The sequence below is a fragment of the Mauremys reevesii genome, linkage group 7 (assembly GCF_016161935.1).
Source record: "Mauremys reevesii isolate NIE-2019 linkage group 7, ASM1616193v1, whole genome shotgun sequence".
Taxonomy (NCBI): domain Eukaryota; kingdom Metazoa; phylum Chordata; order Testudines; family Geoemydidae; genus Mauremys; species Mauremys reevesii.
In genome coordinates, this window is record NC_052629.1 from 74924711 (window position 1) to 74935549 (window position 10839).

At 46.5% G+C, this 10839-nt stretch overlaps 1 protein-coding gene across 4 annotated transcripts in view; it reads right to left on the reverse strand.

The window, feature by feature from the left end:
- IP6K1 (inositol hexakisphosphate kinase 1) overlaps nt 1-9804 on the reverse strand; it is a 118992-nt gene extending 109188 nt beyond the window's left edge. For 3 of the 4 annotated variants that reach the window (XM_039482318.1, XM_039482319.1, XM_039482320.1), the window contains exon 1: nt 9627-9804. The gene's annotated coding sequence lies outside the window, so the exon portion shown is untranslated. The remainder of the gene's footprint in view (nt 1-9626) is intronic. The other variant, XM_039482321.1, reaches the window with a different exon arrangement.
- Between the last annotated feature and the right edge of the window lie 1035 nt (nt 9805-10839).

Sequence of the window (10839 nt, forward strand, 5' to 3'; positions counted from 1 at the left end):
TCCTGCAAATTATGATAGCAGATGGCAGCAACAAATACACAAGCAGTTAAATCACTTGCTTACATTGAATCTAGGCCCCAAAAAATCTCGAGTGCTTCCTTGCAAAACTCAATTTCATTAAGCATTGCAGTCCAGAGCATAGCACAGTGGTCTCCAACCTTTTTCATCTGGGATGTGCCACGGAGGACTATGGCGGCGGACGAGCATCTGCCGAAATTCCGCCAAGCGGTAACGTCAATAGGTGTCGCCACCGCAATGCCAGTGGATGCTCGTCCGCCGGCCAGTACGTGTTGGGGACCCCTGGCATAGCAACATACATTACCGGTTCAAATCTTCAAAGTGTTCCGTCAAAACCTCCCTGATTCAAATTACCCCTGTGGGCAAGGGCCGAGGGATGTGTTGGCCACCGCTTCCTGCAGCCCCCATTGGCCTGGAACAGCAAATCGCAGCCAGTGGGAGCTGCAGTCGGACGAACCTGCAGACGCTGCAAGTAAACAAACAGTCCCAGCCCGCCAGCGGATTTCCCTGACAGGCCTCGTGCCAAAGGTTGCCGATCCCTGCGCTATGCCAACAGAGGAAGATAGCGTGAACATGCAACAATGATTTTATTTCAACGCTTTTGGATCGTTGACAAAACTTTTGGCGAAAAAAAACACAGTGTAGATATGGCCTATGTCTATACTACAGATCTTGTGGCAGCACAGCTGTTACCACTGCAGCTGTGCTGCTATAAGGTCTCCCATGAAGCTGCTCTATGCCAGTGGGAGAGAGCTCTCCCGCCGGCATAATTAAACCACTCCCAAGGAAAGGCAGTAGCTATGTCTGTTGGAGAGTGTTTCCCGATGATGTAGCGCTGTCCACACCGGTGCTTTTGTTGGTGAAACTTACGTTGGTTGTGGGGGAAGGGGGAAAAAGTGTTTTCCACAACTCTGACCGACAAAAGTGCTAGTGTAGACAAACCCTTAGTCTGTGGCTGTTTCGCCTGAGTAAAAGCACAAGAGAGGAGACCCTTCAAAGTTTTACAAGCTGAGCAAGATGCTAAATGTTTTATAATGAAGAACAATTAAGTTCAGCATTTACTGAACCATGAGCTATACAAGTTTCAAGTCAGGCACTAGTACTGCGTTTATTTGCTATCTTCTGCCTTCAGTGCTCCAACCTAACAGTCTGGGCTCTAAAGACAGATGTGCACAGAAGGCAGTGGAGAGGGCGTGAGGGGCAGTGTTCCTTGTTTACAGGGCGTGACAAAGTGGGGATTTTCCCTTATGTTGTATGTGAGCCTATGAGAGTCTTACTGTTTTCCGTGAATGCTGTGTGTGCCTCAGTTTCTCTGTGTATCACACCAGTGTCTAGGTGGTGGGAATAAGGGTGAGTGACTTTTCCAGAGGCTACTCCAGCTGCCTGCACAGATGCTATGGCCACCTCTTTGTAACCTGAGATCCCAGGGGGTGGGGGGATGCAACCAGGTGACTCTTGGCCCGGGAAGCGAGACAGGCGAGGAGCAACAGGTAGGCAGGGGTCAGGCAGGTGGGAGCAAGACAGTAACGGCTGGCCTGGAGGAGGGCCAGAGCCCCGGCCTCCCCTCCCCCCAAGATGGACTTGGCTGAAAGTCACTGATTTCTGTGCTAACAAGTTCTGTTCTACACTGTGTTCCAGTCGACTAATAAAACTTCTGTTTTGCCGACTGGCTGAGAGTCACATCTGACTGCAGAGTTGGGGTGCAAGGCCCTCTGGCTTCCGCAGTGGCCCTGCCTGGGCAGACTCGTTGCAGGAAGCGCACAGTGTGGAAGGGGATGCTGAATGCTCTGAGATCAGACCCAGGAAGGTCGAAGCTGTGTAAGTTTCTTGCCCTGGAGACAGTATGCTCAGAGAGAGTAGGGTCCCCCAGAGTCCTAACTGGCTTCGTATGGAATAGTTCCAGAACAACGCCCCAGTGACTCCGTGACACAGGTCTCCAGCCCTGGTGTCATCTGGGACCCCTACACATGCATCTCACAGTCTTGCCCCCTTATTCACCCTCCCAAGGCCCTTTTAATACTCCAGCCAGAGCTGTATCAAACACTCCTCGCATCACTGTGGTTAGATAGCAAGTGCCCCAAACATGTATCCTGCCATGCCAGTGCACTTTTTCCAACTCAGTGGTTACTCACCTATTTAAGTGGCCCCACACAGCTATGCTTCTCTGAAATAGCACTCCTTCAACTCCCACAGCAACCCAGAACATTTAGGCTGTAGCTTCTCTCCCTGTCATTCCCACAAGATAAATATAGATTGACAGGTATGGCTATTTCCTGCAATATCTTTGGGAGAAATTATTGATTTAAGTTTAAATAGCTAGGGAATACAATGTATTATAAATGCAAAGTTCACATGTTGATGTTAGCTTGTATATAACTTTGCTGGGGGGGAGGGAGAGAACATGGCAATGTTCCTTCTAATTTTTTTCCATCCATGTGTGGAATAAATTTTGTTATGTGCCCCAAGGTAATGTGTGCTTGTGCACCACCAGTAGAAACCATCAACCTAGATATAATATATATATATATTTTTTTTTAAAAAGTTACTATACAGATAATTACTCCAGTCAGGTTAGTCATTTTAGAACTCACTAGTCAAAGAACTCAGTTTAAGTGTAGGAGAGAAATAAAAATTACAGCATGCATAGACCAGTCAAAACACTAAAATAACACACTTTGAAGGAATAAAATTACAGAGAATACATGTGCATTGCAGGAAGTACCAAGAAGTTGTACTACTAGTATCTGTTGGGAGGTGAGTGTATCATAGACACACTGTATGTGTGTGCTGGCTGTTGGGGAAAGCTGTGCACTGTCTCTTTAAGATACTCACTGAAAGCTCCCCTGCTCTGTCCTGAGTCTTGTTGTCTCCTCTCTCCTGCTCTGTGGAGATGGGGTACATAGCAGGGGGGAAGGAGGGGAAGAGAGAGAGAGAGAGAGAGACTGACTGCCTGAGCTGGCTGCTCGGGAAATCTCAGAAACAGCACACTGTCTCATTAAGAAAGGCACTCACCCACCATTTAGACTTCAGCAGCTCTGAGTCCTCCTGAGCCAGGCTGTCCCGTCTGCCCAACGGAGATAGGGTACAGGGGGAGGGGGATATTCTGACATCAACACCCTTCCTCCCCCACCCCCCACACACTCTGCACAGCCAGCAGGAGGGTCCCAGGAGCAGCTGCAGGATGGAGCAATGTGAGGGGAGGGGCACCTCAATACATGCTGCCAGCTGTGAACACTCTCTAATCAGCTGGGCAGCATTTGAATCTCTCCTGCACAGCTACCCAAGCCCACAGCTTACAGGGAACACAGAAACATTGTAAACAAATGCTGGAAGGTATCATGAGCATCAAACAAACAAAAAAACTATCTTAAACAATATGACAGACAAGAAGGCACTTTTGGAAGAAACAAAATTAAGTGGGTTTCCCAGGAAATACCCAGGGGCGAGGAAGGCAGACTCAACCTTTTGAAGCTACAGCCTGAGGAGAGAACCGCTGTCTGGCTAATTACTTATTCAAGGTCTCTGTAGATCAAAGACAGACTGTAAAAGGAAGGACTTAGACTCACGGATGTGATTGTTCTGAGCTAACAGCTGTTATGAATTAGTAACCACAGAAAAACCTCTATTGAGGTTTAAAGAACTGTTTGCCTACCAGAGCCCTTGTTAGACTTGGGGGTGATTACTGACATGTGTTGGTTTGTTTATTGTTTTAACATGTTTTTTGCTGATGCTTTCATCTTAAGAATAAATGTACTTGTTTAGAAAGAGCTGTGGGTAACTTAACTGTGGGTAATTACACTTTTTAGATCCTCTGACAAGAAAGCAAAGCAACCCTGCTTAGGCAGTCTGACATGATATGGAATTCGCAGTGTAACAGGGAACTGTGCAATCTGGAGAGCCAGAAGAGGGAGAGAGACAGGTCTCCCTACAAGAGAGGTGACAGCTGAGGAGCCGGAAGCCTAGAGTGGGTGCTCTTGCTGGACCCAGGAGGGGGAACATAGGTGAAGTTGGCCGGGACTGTGACAGACATTTCTCTAATAAGCCAAGATCCTGATCAGGGCGGATAGGTCTCAGGCTGGGGAACAGACGGTCCTCCTGTTTAAACAGGATAGAAAATAGAAGATTACAACATCTAGTAAGAAAGGACAAACTTTTCTGAGTTCTCATCTCTCTAAGGGCTTGTCTACACTTGAAAGGCTATCATTGGCCTCTCTGCTGAGAGTTTAGTGCCATCTGTGATATAGCCCTCTGAACAGAAACCACTTGCTCCCTCAGTTCACAGAAGTTGAACAGATGTCCAATATTTTCCATCACTATCAACTAAGGTTGAATTTAAACTAGTGGCCTGAAAGTGAAAAGCACAATGTCTCAGCCTAGTCTCACCTTCCTCCAAGTCTTTTTACTAAAAGAGCAAGAGACAATACCAAGGCCCTCACCTAGAATACTGTGCGCAGTTCTGCTTACCACATCACAAAAAAGGACAGCAGAAATAGAAGAGGTTCAGAGGTGGACAATTAATGACCTGGAAAGATTTCTGAATGACAAGAGACTGAAAAGACAGGTTATCTAGTTTAGAGACAACAAATAAGAGGGCCATGAAAGCAGCATATAAAATAACAAAAGGTACAGAAAAGGGAAGATCCTTTCATGGATTGAGAACTGGTTAAAAGACAGGGAACAAAGGGTAGGAATAAATGGTAAATTCTCAGAATGGAGAGGGGTAACTAGTGGTGTTCCCCAAGGGTCAGTCCTAGGACCAATCCTATTCAATTTATTCATAAATGATCTGGAGAAAGGGGTAAACAGTGAGGTGGCAAAGTTTGCAGATGATACTAAACTGCTCAAGATAGTTAAGACCAAAGCAGATTGTGAAGAACTTCAAAAAGATCTCACAAAACTAAGTGACTGGGCAACAAAATGGCAAATGAAATTTAATGTGGATAAATGTAAAGTAATGCACATTGGAAAAAATAACCCCAACTATACATACAACATGATGGGGGCTAATTTAGCTACAACGAGTAAGGAAAAAGATCTTGGAGTCATCATGGACAGTTCTCTGAAGATGTCCACGCAGTGTGCAGAGGCGGTCAAAAAAGCAAACAGGATGTTAGGAATCATTAAAAAGGGGATAGAGAATAAGACTGAGACTATATTATTGCCCTTATATAAATCCATGGTACGCCCACATCTCAAATACTGTGTACAGATGTGATCTCCTCACCTCAAAAAAGATATTCTAGCACTAGAAAAGGTTCAGAAAAGGGCAACTAAAATGATCAGGGGTTTGGTGAGGGTCCCATACGAGGAAAGATTAAAGAGGCTAGGACTCTTCAGCTTGGAAAAGAGGAGACTAAGGGGGGGATATGATAGAGGTATATAAAATAATGAGTGATGTGGAGAAAGTGGATAAGGAAAAGTTATTTACTTATTCCCATAATACAAGAACTAGGGGGTCACCAGATGAAATTAATAGGCAGCAGGTTTAAAACAAATAAAAGGAAGTTCTTCTTCACGCAGCGCACAGTCAACTTGTGGAACTCCTTACCTGAGGAGGTTGTGAAGGCTAGGACTATAACAATATTTAAAAGGGAACTGGATAAATTCATGGTGGCTAAGTTCATAAATGGCTATTAGCGAGGATGGGTACAGAATGGTGTCCCTAGCCCCTGTTCAGCAGAGGATGGAGATGGATAGCAGGAGAAAGATCACTTGATCATTGCCTGTTAGGTTCACTCCCTCTGGGGCACCTGGCATTGGCCACTGTCGGTGGACAGATACTGGGCTAGATGGACCTTTGGTCTGACCTGGTACGGCCATTCTTATGTACATCAGGCGCTTCTCCTCCTCCCTCATAAAAGAAGAATGAAATGGAAAAGCATTAAATGCAAACTTAGAACTGGTAAAACAAAACACTTTACATATACAACTCAATTAGCCCGTAGAAGTCATTGCCACAGGATATTGAGACTAAGATCTTAAGAGGACTCTAAAGGATTGAGCATTTATACAGATAAAATCCAGAGTTACATTAGAAAGGATTAACAAAGACAGCAGTAGTTCAGAAGAAATATAACCCCTCACGCTCCACAATACGCACTCACTTTTAATTTGCAGGCTTTAGGAAGAAACTGTCTGGTCTTAGAGGGACCATGAGTCTGATCTGCTATAGAAAATATATCATTCATCATGATGTTTACTATATAATTAATGTTTTACTCATGATTTGACTCAAAGTACATTTGGAAATTGGAATTAAACTTTAAAAAATGCAAAACAAGTTGGAATTTTTTTTAATTAATTGAAAAAAAACTGCCAGTTTTCCCAATGCTGAAGTCTACACTAGAAGAAGCTATAATCTTAAAAAGGTTAGATGACTGATGAATAGACTGCAAAAACTAAACTAGAGATTACTGCTAAACTGAAACCAAAAGTAATTAAGGAAAAAGCTTTTCTGCAGAACAGAAATTGAAAGTACTGACATTTAGGAAAAAGCACCAGCATTCTCTCCATTATAAAGACTGAAAATGATCTAGACGCTTAATGCAGTGCATCAGATATTGTGCACTATTTACAAAGTGTGACCTCAAAAGTTAAAGATGTTTTCCATCTGATTCTGTATAGAAAAAAGCAGCTTTCAAATCATTAAAGTTTACGAGTGTTCATTGATCCCTCTTTTTTAAATTGTTTAAAGCTTGGCAAGTTCAAATTTAGTTTTAAATGGGTTTAGGGTTAGTTTTTTAACTTAATTTAAAAATTCAATTAAAATCAGATTTTTTAAAAACAATCCACCTTGGGGATTAGTCCTGCTTTGAGCAGGGGGGTTGAGCAGGGGATGATACCCTGAGGTCCCTTCCAACCCTGATATTCTATGATTCTATGATTGGACAGATGCCAGTTAAGTATACTGTGTACAAACAAAACTTACAGAACTTGAGCCAAAGTCAACAACTCTGGTGTTTGTGAATGTAACTAATCAGAAACTATATACAGGTGACCTCAGAAGCACAGCCAGGTCCCATCCACCCAACAGAATCTATGAAAAAGCTGCGCATTTGTGATTAGCTCACTCTGCCTGATTTCAAGAGACATTCCTTCTGCTTGAGGATCTGACTAAAACAATACTGCATTTAGGGTAATATTTTGACAGACTGGGCTTCAACAGACTGCTGTAGAAGCACTTCCAATACAGATCTGAGAAGACCAGAGCTACAAATACGTACACAGAACTTGCATGAACAGACAACCAGGAGCTGAGAATCAACCAGAAGGCAGAAGAGATGCTTGTGTATGCATCACTAGGTCATTCCACTGTACTGCTAATCCTAAAAATCTGAGCAAATGCCTGCTGCTGGTGGATGAATGCTGCTTCAAGTAAGAGGTACACCTGAGTGGCTCCTGGCCCCACTGTCAAGTGGCTCTCTCAACCACAGACTGTTCATTAGCAGGAGAGGCTATCACACAGGAAAGTTGTAAAGAACCAGAGTTAGCTGCTGCAAACAGCAAGCCAAGGACCTCACTGGGGAAAGTACATCTCACACTGTTCAGAAGAGACTCCCAATAGTAACTCTGATCTCTCCCTGCTCTTGCGGCCTTCAACTTTCCCCACCCAGTGTCCTCTTCAATTCATGTGGTCACCACCCCAAGCAGCTGAAAGGTGATGGACCCCAGGGAAGCAGCAGAGGGTGATTTTTCATACTGTTCTAAATACCCCTGCCACCTTTAAACGGGAAGTGAAGCCAGAAGATGTAAACAGGAAACTGTAAGCCAGTGAAGCAAACATACGCAGTGTAAAATTGCCTGCAGCTCATCTAAGTAAACAGCTGCATTGAAGGGCATGGGGAAAGTACGAACCATCATTGTTTGAAGATGCTGGGGGAAAGATTCAGTGCCTAGCATATCTGAAAAACCAAAGAGACCCTGAGTTTTATGTAGTTCAATCTCAGCCTAACATTGCCTCCAGGGACAGTTTGCGTGTTTAGTTTTCCCAAAACACATCATCTTTAACTGCTTGAAGCTCTGAAATGAAAACAAAAAAGATTCAGCTCTGAGCTATCACAATCCAAGAAATATTTTACAGAATTCTAAGGGACAGGGAAGAGAGCTGCAGATTTCCAGGGACATCTATCGCAACCCAAACTACATAGTCATCTTAACAGTGAAACTGCCTAGTGGGTAAAAGAGACTGATTTTAGCACTACTGAGATGTGAGATTTTTTTAAAAGGAGGAATCTGAGCCCTAGCTCTTTGCCATATTAACTGCAATACAGATTCCCCAATCAAGAGCCATTTACTGAACATATACATCTTTACTAATTTAGCAGATGCATATGCACAGCTCATAAAGAGAATCTGCTCTAAGCATATTGGCATATGGGGTTTTTATGACAAACTTGTGATAGACTAACATGGCTATCCCTCTGAAGTTTGTTTCAGCAAAAACAACAAGGAGTGTGTGGGTCACAGAGCATAAGCTTTCATAGGCTAATAAATGTGTTTGTTTTTAAGGTGCCACAAGACTCGTCGTTTTTGTGATAAACTGTCAGCCAACTTCAGGCAAACTAACTTGCCCACACTAAAAAAACAACCAAAACAAAAACTTAAATGAAGGGGCAACATACACAAGATCATACCATCCATGCAAACTGTGCTATATAAGCAAATAAATTGGCGCTTTGGAAGCTACAAAAAGGAGCGTTAAACCCAAGTCAATCGGGATGGAAGAGGAGCAGCTAAGGTGGCAATATGCCATGACATAGGGTAATTGGGAAGGTACCACAGATATACCACACCACATTTACAGAGAGAAACATGGGCAGCAGGCTTAGAGTATTAAGACCCTTGAGGGTTATAAATCCTGTCACTAGTTCAAATCCAGTCCAGGTCAGAATTGAGCAAAAGTCAGTACACCATGTCTCACATGCTCCAGGCTGACTCCTATCTGGTAGTCCACAAATGTTGGTCTCAGTCCAGTTCCCCAGCCCAATGGGCAAACAAGCATATTACATCTCCAGTGACGTCAACCTGGCACCTTTTGTTAGAATTAAAAACTTCCTTTAACCAGAACACCTGTCCCTTTTTTGTTAACATTGCCATTCGATAGACATGCCCTGTCTGTAACAGAGATTCAACTCACAAGTCACTAGACAGGACAGCGTTATAATGATGCTCGCTCCAAGTTAACACCTGTTGGAGAGATCTCACGCCCAGAGTCCTGTAGAATGTCGCGTTAAACAGAAGTTCGCTCTTGTAACGATCGCTGGTTTGTCCCTGACATTTACATGGCAGGAATTATAAAACCGGTAAAGCCTCCCCCCGAATAAACAGTGCTAACAACGAGGGGAACCGTCCTTTCAACATATGGGGAAACACTTTAACAAAACCCCCATTCCCTCCTGGCTACAGCAGTGTGGGGAGGGGAGGGGAGGATGGGCTCAGCCCTGCCGCGCCCCGCGCCTCGCGGCCCAGGTCCGCTCCCAGACCCGCGCTCCCCCACGCGCAGGACTCGCTCCCCTGCCCCAAGTCCCGGCCGGTGCCCGCTCGCCCCTCCCCCACCCGTCCCGGCGCCCCGGGGTGGAGCCCGGCGCCCTGGGGCCGCCCTCACTCACCGGGACGGGCTCTCCCTGCCGCCCGGGGGACGCGGCGCTGGGAACCCCCGGTTCCGGCTCGGTCCCGGCGCCCCCTCACCCGCTCCTGACGGTTCGAATCAACAACAAGATGGCGGCACCCGGGAAGGCGGAGACTCCACCGCCTGCCGTCATAGCAACCGCGCCGGCCGGGTCCGCAATTCCCCGAGATGTGCACCAATCACAGCACGAGCCCGCCCGCCAGGGCGCAGCCAGAACGTTGACAAGCTAACGGAGCTGTCCTTCAAACACTTGAAAGGTCGCTCCGCTGGCTGAGCCGCCCGCGGGTTCCCGACACACGCTAGGCACACGTGACGCGCCCGACCCACGGGGACCACGACCGCCCATTGGCCAACAGAATCGGGAACCAACCAATTACGGCGCGGTATGGGGGCCTGGCACAGAGCGGTTTCCCTGACGCCTCGGTGGCACCTCCTCTTGATCCGCCCTCTGATCCCCGGAATGAGACCCACCTGCCATCAGATGCCTTCCCTCTGACTCCCAAAATGGGACCTGCCCTCTGACCCCCTCCCTCTGACCCCCCTGGGCTCTGGCTTCAGGCCCCTTCCCTCTGATCCCCATTGGACCTGTCCTCTGACCACTTTCCTCTGATCACCCCAATAGGACCTGGCCTTTGACCCCTTCCCTCTGATCTACATGAGACCTGGCCTCTGACTCCCTCCCTCTGACCCTCATGGGACCTGCTCTCTGATTCCCCCAATGAGACCTGCCCTCTGACCCCCCAATGGGCCCTCCCCTCTGACCCTCTGTCACGGAGTAGGGAGTATTAACCTGTTAATGTTCCATGGGAGTTTTACTAGTTTACTGTCTTCTGCTAACATGGGGCATGCCTCCATTTCCCTGGGGTACTGCACCAATACTAGATAGTGATGGGAAATAAGGGTGTGACTTCACTGAGGGATGATACTTGCCCTTCATAACCTGAGTCCAGGAAGGGGTTGGAGCCAGGTGACACCTTCTGCCCAGGAACTGGACAAAGGCTGGAGGAGGGGACGGGGGTGTGACTGTGGGAGGCAGCAGGAAGGGGTTTCAGTTTGGAGCTGGCTGGGGAGATGGGAGAAGCCCAGAACCTCGGTCTGGGCTCCCCATCCTACAGGAGGGACCTGAGTGAGGGGTCCTATTTTCTGTACCTACAAGCAGGGCCGGCTCCAGACCCCAGCGCACCAAGCGCGCG